Source organism: Terrapene carolina, unplaced genomic scaffold (assembly GCF_002925995.2).
Source record: "Terrapene carolina triunguis isolate 2854851 unplaced genomic scaffold, T_m_triunguis-2.0 Scaffold67, whole genome shotgun sequence".
Lineage (NCBI taxonomy): Eukaryota > Metazoa > Chordata > Testudines > Emydidae > Terrapene > Terrapene triunguis.
The window spans coordinates 7,181,950-7,197,430 of NW_020664418.1; the positions used below are offsets into that span (position 1 = coordinate 7,181,950).

At 46.5% G+C, this 15,481-nt stretch overlaps 1 protein-coding gene and 1 pseudogene across 1 annotated transcript in view; one reads left to right on the forward strand and one right to left on the reverse strand.

Moving 5' to 3' along the window:
- The window catches only part of HCN4 (hyperpolarization activated cyclic nucleotide gated potassium channel 4), a 176,694-nt gene that overhangs the window by 8,149 nt on the left and 153,064 nt on the right, over positions 1 to 15,481 (forward strand). The gene's annotated exons all lie outside the window — the stretch shown is intronic.
- On the reverse strand, positions 2,230 to 3,178 carry LOC112116349 (annotated as a pseudogene).

Below are 15,481 nucleotides of genomic sequence, written 5' to 3' on the forward strand. Positions count from 1 at the left end.
GGGGTGGGGGCTTTTTTTTTTTTTTTTTTTTTGGCTGCTTGGGGCAGCCAAAACCCTGGAGCCAGCCCTGCTTACTGACAACAGTCTCCTTCATTACACAGTCATTCATTCATTCATTCCTATAGCGGGTTGATCCTGTTCACTGAGTGAGGCAGGAGTCATGTGGAAAAAATAGCATATGCTCATGTAATTACCATATCATAATGCATATACATAAGGGGGTTGAGTTAAGGTTGTACAGGCCATCTTAATTTGGGCATTTCCTGTCTTCTGAGTGCTTGATTTTGCAACCTTAATAACATTCTTTTAAAATAGTTTTGTGTGTGTCATTTCCTAGTTTTTAAGTTTGCTTTTTTTTAAATATAGAAATTCCATCATATAGCATCATAATAGCACACATGCAGATCATCAGTAGGGTTGGCACCTTTAGATCTGTCACACAGACCTCTGCCACTTGATCTAACAGAGTGACAGAGAGCAGCAGTAGCCAGGGTATCTATGTAGACCAGCACTAAAAAGGTGAGAGAAAGACACTATGGTTTTCACTGCTATTTGGTGACAGCAGGGGAGTGGTGACACTCGGGAATCTTGAGTTCCATTCTAGGCTGGTGTGTGTGTGTGTGTGTGTGTGTGCGCGCTGTGATGGGCACGCACTCTTATGCTCATTTTCCCCAAGCTTCCCCCTCTAACCAGTCCCTGTGTCAGTCCTGTCTCTTTCCCACCCCATCTTAGCCAGTTCCAGTCTCCCCTCCTCAGACTTCTTATCTCAGTCTCCTTGCCCAATGAGGACTAGTCTTATGCCTCTGGGCACCCGGTTTGAGTCTCCCCTGCACTCCCAGTCCCTGCCTGTCTATTCTTAGTCCCCCCCCCCATATCTTTGTTCCCATTTTCCTTGCCCAGTTTCCCTCCCTCTCACTCCTTATCTAATCTATCTCCTTCACCCTGGTCTCCACCAATGCCTCCTCTGCTCACGGTCCCCAGGCCCACTGGCTCCCAGTCCCAATCTCCCTCTGCAGGTTCTTAGGTTCTTCATCCAATCTGTGTCGTCATTGTTCCATCCTGGCTCCTTGACTCAGGGCAGCACTTTAACATGTGTAGTCCCAGTTTCCCAGCGCTGTAAAAAACCCACCTCCATGAGGAAAGTAGCCACCCTGGCACTTTACAGGGCTGAAATTTGCAGTGCTCAGGGGGGTGTTTTTTCACACCCCATGAGCGAGAAAGTTGCAGTGCTGTAAAGTGTCAGTGTAGACAAGGCCTTGGACTCTTTGCCCAGCAAGTCCCAGTCTCTTCACCCCCCCCCCCCATACACTCTATGGCTCCTTGTCAGAGCCGTCTCCTCTCCCCGCCCCTCCTTCCTACTTTTCTCAATCCCAATCTCCTTGCTCAGCCAGTCCCAGTCTCCCACTTTCCCACAGCTCTTCATCTCATCTCAGTCTCCCCTCTTCATCTATTGGTTCTCAGTTTCCCCACCACCCATTTCCCTTTCCCACTCCCAATCCCTTTGCCGAAGGAGTGGCAGTCCCCTTTCTTCCCTCCTCCACTGACTTAAAAATGGAATTCTTGTTATAAAGACCAATTTTTAGATAAAATCTTCTACTTCTTGATTGCTGGATCCAAATAATCTCAATACATAAACCTTCCAGATTACATATGTCTATAGAAGTGAAATCTTCATCTTGCTAGGATGAAGCAGGTTTTGGGGGGGGGGGGGGGGGGGAAAGTGTGTTTTATAAAAGTATTTACTGATGAGCACACAGAAGAATATACATGTAAATATTTTCAGTGTTCTAAACAGGTGGGGTTCTGCTGTGCAGGTGTTTTGCATTATACAATAGTATGTGGTGCAATAAAGTAAGTAATATTGCATCAGAATGCTTTCAGAATACAGAAACCAGAACGCTGTCTTTCTGGAGATCAGCATCATTTTAGTTTGAAACTACTGAAATTTGTGTTTGTTTCTTATCAGTGACTCATTAGCTAAGCCACAGAATTCTTCAGACTGCTCTTGGGACCATCATATCGGAGCTCTCCTCTTTCCCACATCATGCATTTCTCTCTCTCTCTCTCTCTCTCTCATTTTTAAAGACATGTTAGTGCCAAGGTAGTTACAGGTCAATCAGATCATTGTTGGTTCTAATTGGCACTCTAACAAGCTGTTAAATCATTTTACTTGCAGATGAATGTCACTCAGAAATAAAGGTGCCAAATCCTTTTCCTCCTTTGAGAACATCAAAGAATCCATTTCCCTGCATATCTCTTCTCACTGATGAGCGTAAGTGAAAGGTAACTACCCGGGAACTGGCTTGTTGGAACTTTATAGTCACTCTTTAGGGTAGCAGGTTTGTGCCAGGTACTATACAACTCATCCAGCTTGCAGAAGGCACTTTCAGTCCAAATGCAGAAACGCCCAACGTGGCCACCTGGAGCAAGTCTCAAAAGATTCAGCTTGTTTACATTGAGAAGAGTAATTCCTGGGATATTTCTAAAAGCCTTGATGATGCCATTGTCCTCATTATAGATAATGCAGGGTCCCCTGCGCTGGATGCGATGGCGATTCCTCATTTTACCCTTTCCAGCACGCATATGCTGAGAGGCATAAACCTTTTTAATGTCATTCCATGCTTTAAGCTTCTTCAGAAGCAGAACAGCTTCTTTGGTTTTCTTGTAACCCTCAACTTTGTCCTCAACTACCAGAGGAAGTTCTGGGACCTCTTCAATGCGGTGGCCTTTAGACATAACCAGTGCTGGGAGAGCAGAAGCTGCCAGAGCAGAACAGATGGCATACCGTTTTTGAGTTGTATTTACTCTGCGGTGCCAACATCACCAAGTCTTGGTTTGGGCAAACATACGGCCTCCGCGACACATATTTCCAAAAGCACCTTGGCCAGAGCGATGAGTTCCACCACCTCGCACTTGGGGAATACGAGCAACAGCTCTTCCAGTACCCCAAGATTCAGCACTGGTCTGATGTCCTGCAAGTTCACTGACAGCATAGGGTTGTCTATTGTTCTTGGGCAAATTGGTATGAACGAAGTTCACGATATCAGGGCGAATAGGAGCTTTAAATACAGCAGGCATGGTGACATTTTTGCCTGATACCTCCCCCTTTTTGGAGTACACAGATATTAATGGACGAGTACAAGCCATGCTGGCAGAGGAGTCGCTGGTTCTCACTCCTCACTCCACCACGGCCCCAACCAGAAAAGGCACTTTGTTGGAACTTGAGATTCAACCCACAGAGCTAAATGAATGATGGCTGCACAGAGGACCTGTGTAACCATGTTTCAGTCTGGTCCCTTGTGTGATTGTACAGTAGGAAGGGTGCAGCTTTTATACAACATGAGACTATGGAGAAGATTTTCAAAGGTGGAAAGGGGAGTCAGATGCCCAACTCCCATTGCCTTTCAGTGCCTAATTGCCCTTTGTGCCTGTGAAAATCTCTTTCCTGATCTGTAAGATTATCACCTTTTTGGTGTGGGTTATCTCCTCTGCCAAGCCCCTCCTGATACTGGGATATAGCAAGGCTAGTGAGTGTCTGTCAGTAGAGTCAACTCTGCTTTAAGCCATTTTAAGAGATGTTTTATGTAATGACATCTCAGATCCTCTCTCTAGGCATTCATGCCCATCAGTCACCATAGGGTCTAAGCATGTCTCATTCCCATTCTCTATTAAATGGCTCAGCTTGCAAGTCAGAACAAGATTTTCCTAGCTAATAACATTGAAAGCTCATTCTAGTGCCTCCAAATCACAGCTGCCTTTTCTCTGCCTCGTATACGACAGGCAGTAGGAAATATTCTGGAATCCTCGTTTAGGTGGCCAATTTTGCTGGTGATGCATGAGGCAGAATAGAATGCAGCTTTGCTCTGCACAGATGTATGGGCTCTGCAGTGCTGACAGCACTAAAATGTGTTGTTGTTTTTTTGGTCAGCAGACAAAGTGGTTAGGATGTTGGGAACATTGAGGAGGGAGCAGGTGTGTGCTAGGCACTAACAAGGTGCCATTCTAGTGGCCCTTTTCTGACCTTGACCCTAGTTTAATGCTTCATTTCTTTGGAGTCCCTTTACAAATGCAGTATATTTGCCCCATGCAGTATATTCATGTCAAACGTGGCCATCCTGTGCTTAGCATTAGCACCAGAATGTAATACAACCAGACAGTTGTTCCTGTTAGGACACCGCATGCAGCAATGGAAGGATGTGTCAATAAGAGAGAGGCAGATGATGATCCAGAGGGGAATTCCAAGGTCAGCTCAAGGGACCATAAATCTGACATGATAGGCTCCCAACCAAGCCCCAGTGAGGCACATGAGTTAATCTCATTTGTGGTGCGTCTTCTAAACATGCTAACTATTGATTTAAATCTTTGCCACTTTGGAGGGACAGGTTGCCTGTGTTTATGCATCTATTGTTAAGGAGCTTAGAAGCAGGAGAGGTTCTGCAGGTTGTCAACTGACTCTGGGCAGTGAAAGGTGCAAGAGCTTCCACTCTCCTCTTTCACAGCTGTGGGTCTGGTTTCTGTGATTGCACAAGTTCTGGCTTTACTGGCAATGAGTACCTCCCATTCCTTGCACTTGTTACCTTGTAGCTCTCCTTTCCCTTACTCAGAGCTGCTCTAATGTTGCTGTAATTTGACAGAGATTTAGGTCCCCTGCACATTTGGGGGATGGGAAACCTGGTGAAGTATTTATAGATTTGTTGGGGGAGAAAGAAATCTCTTGCAAAGTTATCAGTGCTCCAGAGTTTGTGAAGGAGATAACAGCTGCATTCTGAAGACTTAGGGACTCCACATTAATAAGTCTCTTACTTTCACCCATCACATCACACATGATTTCATAGCCAGGCACTCACTCCCCACAGCACTAGTATCACTGTTGTCCAGCACAATGTCTTGTCTGCAAAGAAACAGAGTGCAGTGATGGCAAGGGGTGAGTGGGCAGGGTGCTGAAACCCCTATTTGTCCACTGGCTCATTCTGAGAATTCAATGCCCTCTGTTATGTTAGTGAAGAGATTGCAAGGAAGGTGCTGAACCCTGGAGGTGCAGGATGAGAGAATGCAGGAGCCGATAATGGAGGTATTAGAGCTCTGCAAAGAAGCAGATGTTGCATTAGACACAGAAGCAGCACAGGGGTGACACTTTGCAGGCAGTGTCAGGATTTGGACTGGCTCTCCCAACAGTCAGAATGATAACAGGGTCGATACTGACAGCTGGCTCCATGCTGCCTCTTCGCACAGAGAAAACCCTTCACTAAGTACTGATTTGATTTTCCCCCACCCCCTTGCTTATACCATTTTTTCCTGTGTTGTAACTCCACTGACTTTAGTGATTTACACTGGTGTTAATGAGGACAGAGTCAGGTACCTTCCATCCACAGTCTTTAATGAGCTGTAGAGAGAGGAAGGGCTCAGTATAGACTGTGGCCATATTCTGTTCTCACTTACACTAGTACAAACCTGGAGTAACCCCATCAAAGTCAATGTGTGTGTCCCAGTGGAACTGAAGGATCAGTAGTCTCTGGAGAGGAAGCATTGTCTACCTGTCAAAGTGCAATGTTGGGAGGTGGGAGATCTGGGTTCTATACTTGACTCTGGGCATGGCTACACTGGAAACTTCAAAGTGCTCCCATGGGAACGCTCCCGCGGCAGCACTTTGAAGTGCGAGTGTGGTCATGTGCGAGCGCTGGGAGAGAGCTCTCCCAGCGCTCCTGGTAATACACCTCCACGAGGGGATTAGCTCCGAGCACTGGGAGCACAGCTCCCAGCTCTCGGAGCCTGTCTACACTAGCGCTTTAAAGCGCTCAGACTTGCTGCGCTCAGGGGGGTTATTTTTCACACCCCTGAGCCAGCAAGTTAGAGCGCTATAAAATGTAAGTGTAGACAAGCCCTCTGTCACACATTCATTGTCACCTAGTGCAAGTCACTCTTTGTGACTGGAGCAAGTCACTCTTTCTCCAGCTGTGTAACATGGCTAATAATACTCAGTGACCAGGAGAGTGGTTGTGAGGCTTAACCTTTTGTAAAGCTCTTTCCTACCCTCAGATGGAAGGTGCTAAAGAAGGGCAAAATAGTGTTACCTGCTCTGGGATCCACTGTTACATAGTGTATGTGTGATCTACAGCAGTCCAAGGGTTTACAGGGCAATCTCGGAGGAATTTCTGTCTTCTGTCTTTGAAGATGTGGGATACACCCCTTAGCCAGTTAATAGCACAGGCCTGAATGGCTCTCCACACTGCTGGCTGATTTCTAGAGAATTGGTTCCTTTGTCCTTACTTTAATGAGACAAATTTGACCAGCACCAAATCTGAAAAACAGAAGTTATCATAGAAGTTATCTAACTTCAGATAACAGGAATAACTTCTATGATTCTACATTGCTTGGCACGTTTTTAAAGCTAGAGTAGACAAACAATCAGTAAATGTGTCATAGGGACAATTCCTGCATTGGCAGGGAGAGCGACTAGAGGAATTCTCTCTCTTCAGTGATCTGGTGCAGCACCTTGGGAAGGATTGGGGATACTTCCAAAATAAAATAATGCTGTGCCTTTCCCTTGTGCACAATGCACGCCACAACATGGGACACCCTCTGCTTTTGGAATCGCAGCCTCTTGGTTACAGTAAACGTGACCCGATGGAAGGCCCAGCCCCAGGGTTATGCGATCTGGCCTTTTTGGGATGTGGCAGGCTTGGAAAACATCACCTGGTATAATCTCCTGTGGAACAACCTTTATCTGTTGTGACACTGGGCTTTCAGCTCAAACGTGAATGTGTTTCAGATAAAGTCAGTCCTGATTAAGCTCAGGTTAGAAAGTAGCTGAGGTGCTTGTTCCATGCTTGAGAGCTGGAACAAGGCAGCCTGAACAAATGACACATGCTTAAAGGAAAATCCAAGTATGGGGGTGGCTGTAGGCTGAACATTGACTGTGTGTTTGAAAAGGTCTGGTCCTTAGCATTCAGAAGGCCCTATGCAAAGTAATGTGCGGGGGGTCCATCTAGTTCTTTCACTATGAACGCCCCCTGCCACATCTCTCTGTACCCCTGATATCCCTCCTCTCCTGCCTGTCTGTGATCCACCACTTGGATGGGGTGAATTCCTCCTTGTTACTATCCACGAGGCTTCTGTGACCACTCATGCCACTGCATTGAACAGGAGGGGCAGCCTTTCAAGCAGGGGAGGTTAAGCTGGCTCTGTGGTCCGCTGGTACCGCAGCAATGGCACTGGCAGGTTTGTGTATGGTGTGGGTTACTGAGTATTTGAATAGGGATCTGGAAACCTCTGCCACAAGCGGAGCCGTGCAGTGAAATTTGCACTGCAGGCATGGGAGGATTTGCCTTGACATCGTCTGTCCTGCTCTGAGATCTACAGATTGTCAGCAGACCTGTGCACACATCCAGCATCTTCAGCTCTGTAGAATTAAGGTTTAGCTTCAACATAAGCTAATGCAAGCTGTGCCCACCCCACATAGCTGGCTGCTGTATGGTTTTGTGTCTGTCTAAGCATTCCGGCATGGGGACGGATGTGTTATGTGTGTGAATGACTCTGCTTTGGAAATTAATACGTAAAATCAGGGGTGAAGCTAATAATAATACACTGCCTCGTGATTGATGGGGATGTGAGAAGCGCAAAGCAGAGCTGAGCATGTCAGGCTCCTGTACTGGGAACAACATTTCTGTTATCAGAGCATGGTGGTTCTCAACCCCAGCTCCACATGGTAAGAGCTCGGATGTCCAGCCAGTGCCTGTCTCCTCCCACAGTCAGTGGGCATGCTAGAGATTGCAGTGGAGCTTCTCCAAAATCCAGTCTCTCAACCCCAAGAATAGCTCAAGCTGTACTGCAGGTTAGAGTGCATGTAAGGGAATGGGAAATGGGCAGTAGAGGTACAGGTGCCTGGTTCATCATTAAGGAGTGAAGGAGACATATAATCTCTATCCATGAATACAGAACTTTCAGAGAGTTTGAGAAAAGTCGTCTGTGCCTCCAGACCTCTGGAAGGTGACCCGCACAGGCTCTGACCTTGGCAGCCTTTACAGGGGTATTGTTTCCTAAGGATGAGTGTTCTTAAACAATTTCTCCAGAGTAACTGGCAGAAATCTATGTTCCCAAGCAATATCAGGTCAGCAGTTCTTCTTTCTTCATCTCCTGGATGAGACATGCCAAGGCATGCTGGGTAAGAGTGGGGTGAAATGTTCCCTAATCATTCATTCAAATTCTCTTTGACTAGGGTTAGGGGTGGTCTTCCTGCATTCATTCATGGGTGTCCTAGTGAATTAGGTTTCAGAGTAGCAGCCGTGTTAGTCTGTATCAGCAAAAAGAACGAGGAGTACTTGTGGCACCTTAGAGACTAACAAATTTATTTGGACGTAAGCTTTCGTGGACTAAAACCCACTTCATCGGATGCATGCAGTGGAAAATATAGTAGGAAGATATTTTCCACTGCTTGCATCCAATGAAGTGGGTTTTACTCCACGAAAGCTTATGCTCAAATAAATTTGTTAGTCTCTAAGGTGCCACAAGTACTCCTCGTTCTTTCTAGTGAATTAGTTCGCTGGTGGGAATGTTCACTAAAAGAGTGAATGTTAAATGAATATTTATGGAAATTTGTTATATTCTTCACACCTGAAATTTGATTTGAAGGGTTGTGATCCAATCATGGAACACTACCATACCATGTGACTTGTATGGCCAATCAAAATGGTTTGATTCTTGAATTTCAAATCTTAAATCCTCACAGCTGAGCAACAAAGCATGTGTGAGTGAGAATTCTTCACAAACCTAGTCGCAGCAAGCTGAGAAAGTCATTTGCTCCTGAACAGTTTGTGGGAAAGGTGAGAGGCGCCATTAATCAAACTATTTTGGTTTGCATTATTCGTCCAACTTTAGAACACAGATATACAGGCCACCCCAATTATTTAAGATCCACAGCAGTTTTTGAAAGAGTTGGTCTCTTAGCCAAATTCCAACTGGAATAATTCCACTACAGCTTCAATAGCGTACAGTATTTCTGTTCACATCCTGCCCTGAAATGTTCTGTGGGGGTTGCTGTGCATTGCTTAACAACTGTTGCATTTCATCCCAGAGTCAGCTTCACTCCAGTGCTGGCTGAAATGACTCCAGTACACGTAGTTTGCACTGTGCTCTGGGATCCTCATTGATATACAAAGGGAATATACTAACTATTTTTATTTGAATAGATGTATGGTGCCAAATTCCTTGGTGTAATGCCACTGAAGTCAGGGAAATTACACCAGAAATGTATTTCACCCATTGTGTTTTTCTGGGGCTGATCTTTCTAGTTTAGATATTGCTTAGGCACCTATCACTGCTGTATCTAGAGCAATGCCCGAGTCCTGCTTTTGCTGTGCCATAGTGATATATACATGCTCTTGTTAATGTTTGTTACTTGTGGAATCTGACATCGAGATTCCAGAGCAATTTCATAGAGGTTAAGGCCAGAAAGGAGCATTAGATCCTTCAGCCTGACCACCTGCATAACACAGGCTATACATTTTCATCCACTTACCCCTATGTTGAGCCCAATGACTCTAGTTGGATGAAAGTCCTCAGATGACTAATTTACTGTGTGCCACGGGCAGAGAAGAGGAGAGACTGAGGTGCCATCAACAGCCATGGCCCATGCAGAGACAAAGAATTGATTAGGTAAGACATGCCCAGATGATCCCAGCAAGTGAACTGCACTCTATGCTGCAGAGGAAGGTGAAACCCTCCCAGGGTCCCTGCCAAAATTCCTTCCTGACCCCACTAGGATGGGGACCTTTAGGGGGCATGGAGTTTTCTCCCCTTAGCCCATGAAGAGGCTGTGGTATGAATCAGTGCTGTCTGTGGTGGATTGGATCCTGAACGCAGGAGTTAATTGTCTAAGCAGGTTGAGAGGGTGCTGGGGAAGTTCTCTTGCACAAGCCTGAGAGGAAGGGAGCTAATCCACTCCCTGTTCTTCTAGGCTTCCTGGGAAGGACCGTCCCCTTGTTTCTGAGCACAGAGTAAAGGTTCCATCTACTGGTGGCTCAGCTGCTAAGAGTTGGGATTTGGTTTGGATGCCAAACTATCAGAACCTTTTTGTCCTGATAGTCCTCTCGCTGACTTCATGAGCTTTAGGGGAGGGTCTCCTGATTTACACCAGCATGAGAGGAGAAGGTTTGCAAAAATGGGCTCTCTCCTCAACTTGGCCCGAATAACTATCAGAGGATCTATCTGCCTATATCCTCACAACTCCTCCTGAGAAGCAGGCAATTATCCTTATTTTACAGATGTGGAAACTGAAGCACAGAAAGATGGCGTGACTTCCCAGGGTTTTAGAAGAAGCCTAGAGGAGCAGATAATTGAACCTGGGTATCCCAGGTCAGGGGCCAAATCACTGGACCATCCTTCCTCTCATAATCCTCTCTGAGCACTTCAGCATACCAGTGAGTGCAAGTCATTTGGACTGGGTTGTGCCAGTGTTAGCCCAGGTGGACACAATTAGGTAAAAAGGGATCAGGTCCTAGATCCTGCCTCCTACTGGAGCTTTCTTAAGTGCAGTGAGTAGAACAATAAAAAATTAAAAGCGATATCCTGAAAATCACCTCGTCAAGTCAAGGGAAGCAGTTAGGTTTTTTTTCTTCTCCCATTGAAATCACTGGGAGTGAGGATTGGTCCCCAAATATGTAGAATTAAAAACTACCAAATGTTTTAGACAGTGAAGTATTTAAGGATCCAGCTCCTCCTTTGCTTCTCTGAGTTCAGGGATCTGTGCTTTTTTAGCTGCCATCACAGCTACTTAAAATAGGGCAGGGAATGGACTTACCCCTGGGCATTGACAGCAAATGGAAAAACCTGTTTTCTGATATTTTCTTTTAAAATATAAATGTGGTTGTAACTTTAAAGTCTGGGGAAATCTCTTGTGGTCGTAATTTTCAAGACTGCACATGGGTTTTTTTTGTTATTGATTTGAGGCCATAAACATGACTGGATAGGTTGTGTCTAGCCTTAAGCAAAATATCTTTGTTCTCCTCCTGCTCCCTTTTGGCCCCCCTGTGCATTGGTCAGGCACAGTCCTAGTCCTTGGGCAAGGACCAGGACTGGATAACAGAAAAGAGGGTTAATTGTGCCAGTGCCTGGCCCAGAGCAGGACTAACACATTAGACAGGATGCTGCTGCCTGTTGCAGGATGAGATGGGCATTTCCAGCCCATGCTTCTGGAGCCATTGGGCCTGCCTCATAAACAATGCCCCTGAGAGCAGCTGCAGGTATGCAGCCCCCACCTACGTGTGTCCCAACTTAGGCAGTGGCTTAGAGTCACAATCTTGCTCTTTTCTTTTGTTTTCAAAATACTTTGCGTGTCACCGAGTACAGTTGGGTTATTTGAGGGGTGCACCATTCCCAGTGACTAATTCCGAACAGGCATCAGGTAAATTTAAAACACACCTTTAATAAACATGTATGTGGTGTTTGCGATGGGATCGGAGTCTTAAAGGCGGAGAGCAAGACAAACAATTCAGATCTCAATAACTAAATATAGACGTCCATTCTGTTCAATTAGTAATTGTAGTTCAATTCATGAATATAGATATCTGTGTGTTTGAATTACTCATGACTGATGGTGGAATAATCATGGTCGATGTACATCAAAAATCTTTAAAGAGATTGTTTGTTTTTAATAAAAGCCAGTTAAAATCTGGTGATAAGGAGCCCAAAGGATTGGCATATATTTAGTTCTTTGTAGTTTGGAATGCACTTCAGCTGTTTTGGATCCTGTTAACCTTATGGGTCAAGATTTTGAAAAGTGGCTAGTGATTGTGGATGTCTCAGTTTTGGGAAGCCTTAAAAGGGCCTGACTCTCATAGGGTGGGTGCTCTCAGCACTTTGTGATCATCAGGCCACTTTAAAGTTTCTCAAGTCGGGAACCCAAAGTTACTAATCATTTTTCAAAACCTTGGCTTTGGCAATGAATACCTTGGAGAGCATTAAGAGGAGAGGCTGCTTGATTTGTTTTAAACAGCTGGTAGAATCTTCCATTGTAACTCTGATGTAAGAATTCGTCTATTTGTGAGTCTAGTCACTTACATAGCCTCCATCACCATTCTACTTGAGCACCTCCGAAATGTTTATGGATTTACCTTTGTTATACTCATATTAGGTAGAGAGGTAGTATTATTCCCATTTTACACATGGGGTACTGATAGAAGGAGAGATTACATGACTTGCTAGAGGTCACACAGAGACTCTGTGGCATAATCAGGAAATGAACCCAGGTTTCCTGAGTCCCAGACTACTGCCTCGATCACCAGTTTGTCCTACCATTCTCCTGGGATGTCCTTTGTGTTTTAGATGGAAAACAGGCAAAAATCTGTAATGAAGAAACTGGGATGCCTCAATCTGAATATATTTCAGAACTTGTTTCTGGCAGGTTGATCATTTAAAAAATATATTTACTTCTAATTGCTGAGCTGAATTCTTAATTAATTCTACATTTCCAAGAAGAATTAATCAAAGGAATGGTTTGTGACCGAGTATTACTCCCACAGAAGCCAATGGCAATGCTCTCATTGTCTTAAATAGTGTGACATCAGGCCCTCAAAGACCAACCCTTATTTAGAAGCAGTATCTATGCAAGTTCTTATAATGGTAGCCAGAGGCTACATTGATGGGTACCTATGCTAGAAGTACTCCAGTATTCTACAGTTGCAGTCCAGGAAGCTGCAGTAGTATTACAGGAAGGTGCAGTGTTTTGCAACATTACTGTAACACTTCTCAAAAACAAGAGGACCCTGCATTATTCGTTGGGTTGTGCAAACTCCCATTGACCTGACTGGGCAGGGAAGGAAAGATCAGTGTTGGGCAATGATTATTCTATCTCAGAGAGGGTGGCTATTCACATGAGATGTTTGACACTCTGGCCTTGGCTACACTTGCGAGGTACAGCGCTGTAAAGGCTCCCCCAGTGCTGTAACTCACTCCACGTCCACACTGGCAAGGCATTTGCAGCGCTGTATCTCCGTGGTTGCAGCGCTGCATGTACTCCACCTCTCCGAGAGGAATAGCAAGTATTGTGCTGCTGCTGCAGCGCTGCGGCGCCAGTGTGGCCGCCTAATGCGCTGTGAATGGCCTCCAGAATTATTCGGCAGTATCCCACAATGCCTGTTCTAGCCACTCTGGTCATCAGTTCAAACTCTACTGCCCTGGCCTCAGGTAATCAACCATGTGACCCACCCTTTACATTCCCCGGGAATTTTAAAAATCCCCTTCCTGTTTGCTCAGCCCGGTGTGGTGTGGAGTGCTATCAGCGAATCTTTCCAGGTGACCATGCCTCCACGCGCCAAGAGAGCCCCAGCATGGAGCAATGGCGAGTTGCTGGACCTCATCAGTGTTTGGGGGGAGGAAGCTGTACAGTCCCAGCTGAGCTCCAGCCGCAGGAAATACGATACCTTCGGGAAGGTATCAAAGGACATGATGGAAAGGGGCCATGACCGGGATGCCCTGCAGTGCAGGATTAAAGTGAAGGAGCTGCGGAGTGCCTACCGCAAAGCCCGCGACACAAACGGCCGCTCGGGTGCTCCCCCCGCAACCTGCCGATTCTACAAAGAGCTGGATGTGATATTTGGGGTTAATCCCACCTCCACTCCAAGCATCACCATGGACACTTCAGAGCCGGTGTGGGGGGGGGGAGGAGGAAGAGGAGGAGGAGGAGGAGGAAAACAGGAGTGATGGTGGTGGGCCGGATGGAGACACCCCGGAATCCCTGGAGCCATGCAGCCAGGAGCTCTTCTCGAGCCAGGAGGAAGGTAGCCAGTCGCAGCGGCCGATACTTGGTGGAGGACAAACAGAAGAGCAGGTTCCCGGTAAGTGGTTTTTTTTTTCGGGAAGGAATTTTTTCGGTGCGGGCTCTTTGGGAGAGGAGGGTTAGGCATGCATGCCTAGATGCGGACTAGTGCATTGATGTGGTTTATCACATCGCGGTAATCAGCCTCGGTAATCTCCTCAAATGTCTCATCCAGAACGTGTGCAATGCGCTTGCGCAGGTTTATCGGGAGAGCCACCGTGGTCCTTGTCCCAGCCAGGCTAACGTGTCCGCGCCACTGTGCCGCGAGGGGCGGGGGGACCATTGCTGCACACAGGCATGCTGCATATGGGCCAGGGCGGAAGCCGCATTGCAGTAGAAGACCCTCCCTTGCTTCCCAGGTCACCCTCAGCAGCGAGATATCGTCCAGGACGAACTCCTGTGGAAAATATTGGGACAGTGTTCAGTGTAGGTGCCCCCTGAAGCTGTTGGCTCTCCCCAAGGCACAGAAACCCAGAGGACAGTGCAGCCCTGAAACAATCAGTCTCCCTTACTCACCATTTTGAGGCTCCCGTGGGAAATGTGTGCTCTGTTTTGGACGGGAAAATTATGCTATTGTGTAGACCCTGTGTGTTTTCTACTCCTTAAGTGCGGGGGGAATCATTACTCTGTCTGGTATAAACAATGCTGCCTCTGTTAAATGTTGCATTTTGCCTATACAGCTGCATCAACCTTGAGACCTCAGCCGTCCCTCTTATCGCCTGCTCAGAGACTGCAAAGACTCAGGAAGAGACCGCGAAAAAGCAAAGAAGACATGCTGCAAGAAGTGATGCGGCAATCTATTAAAGAGAATGAGAAAGCACAGAACTGGAGGGAGAGAGAAAGCAGGATCCGCCAGGAAAATGCAGCGCACTGGCGGCAAAGCACCGTGCACCGGCAGCAAAGCACTGATAGGCTCATAAGCATCCTGGAGCGCCAAGCAGACGCTATCCAGGAGCTGGTAGCCATGCAGAAAGTACCGCAAACGCCACCCCCACCCCCCCCCCGCAGCCCTTGTCCCAAAACTCTTTCTGTTGTGCCCCACTGTCACCTCCAACCCACTTTCCCCAACTTCCTTGTTCTTCACGCCACCTGCTGCCTCCAACACCAGTATCTTCACCACCCAGCCCTGAAAACCACGACCCTTACCCTCTGCACTCAACCCCCATCACCATGCAGTATAGCTGTCCTGAAGTGCAGCACTCACTGTACAGCATACCAGACAGGACATACATGAATCTGTGATTGTACTGTTTCCCACTCCACCCCCTTGTTTCTTTTCAATAAATAATTTTTTTTTCTTTTCAATAAATGGATTTTTTGGCTTTGAAAACATTCTTTATTATTGCATAAAGTAAAAGACTCCTTAGCCCAGGAAATAAACAGGCACTGCAAGTCTGCTTGTCTGCTTAGCAAACACTGATTCCTAAAGATTGGAACTACTGCACTTCACTCCCGTGCAGGGCACCAGATATCACTGCTGGTTTTCAGCCTCAAATTGCTCCCTCAAGGCATCCCTAATCCTTGCAGCCCCGCGCTGGGCCCCTGTAATAGCCCTGCTCTCTGGCTGTACAAATTCAGCCTCCAGGTGTTGAAACTCAGAGGTCCATGACCGAGTGAAGCTTTCACCCTTCCCGTCACAAATATTATGGAGGGCACAGCACGCGGATGCTG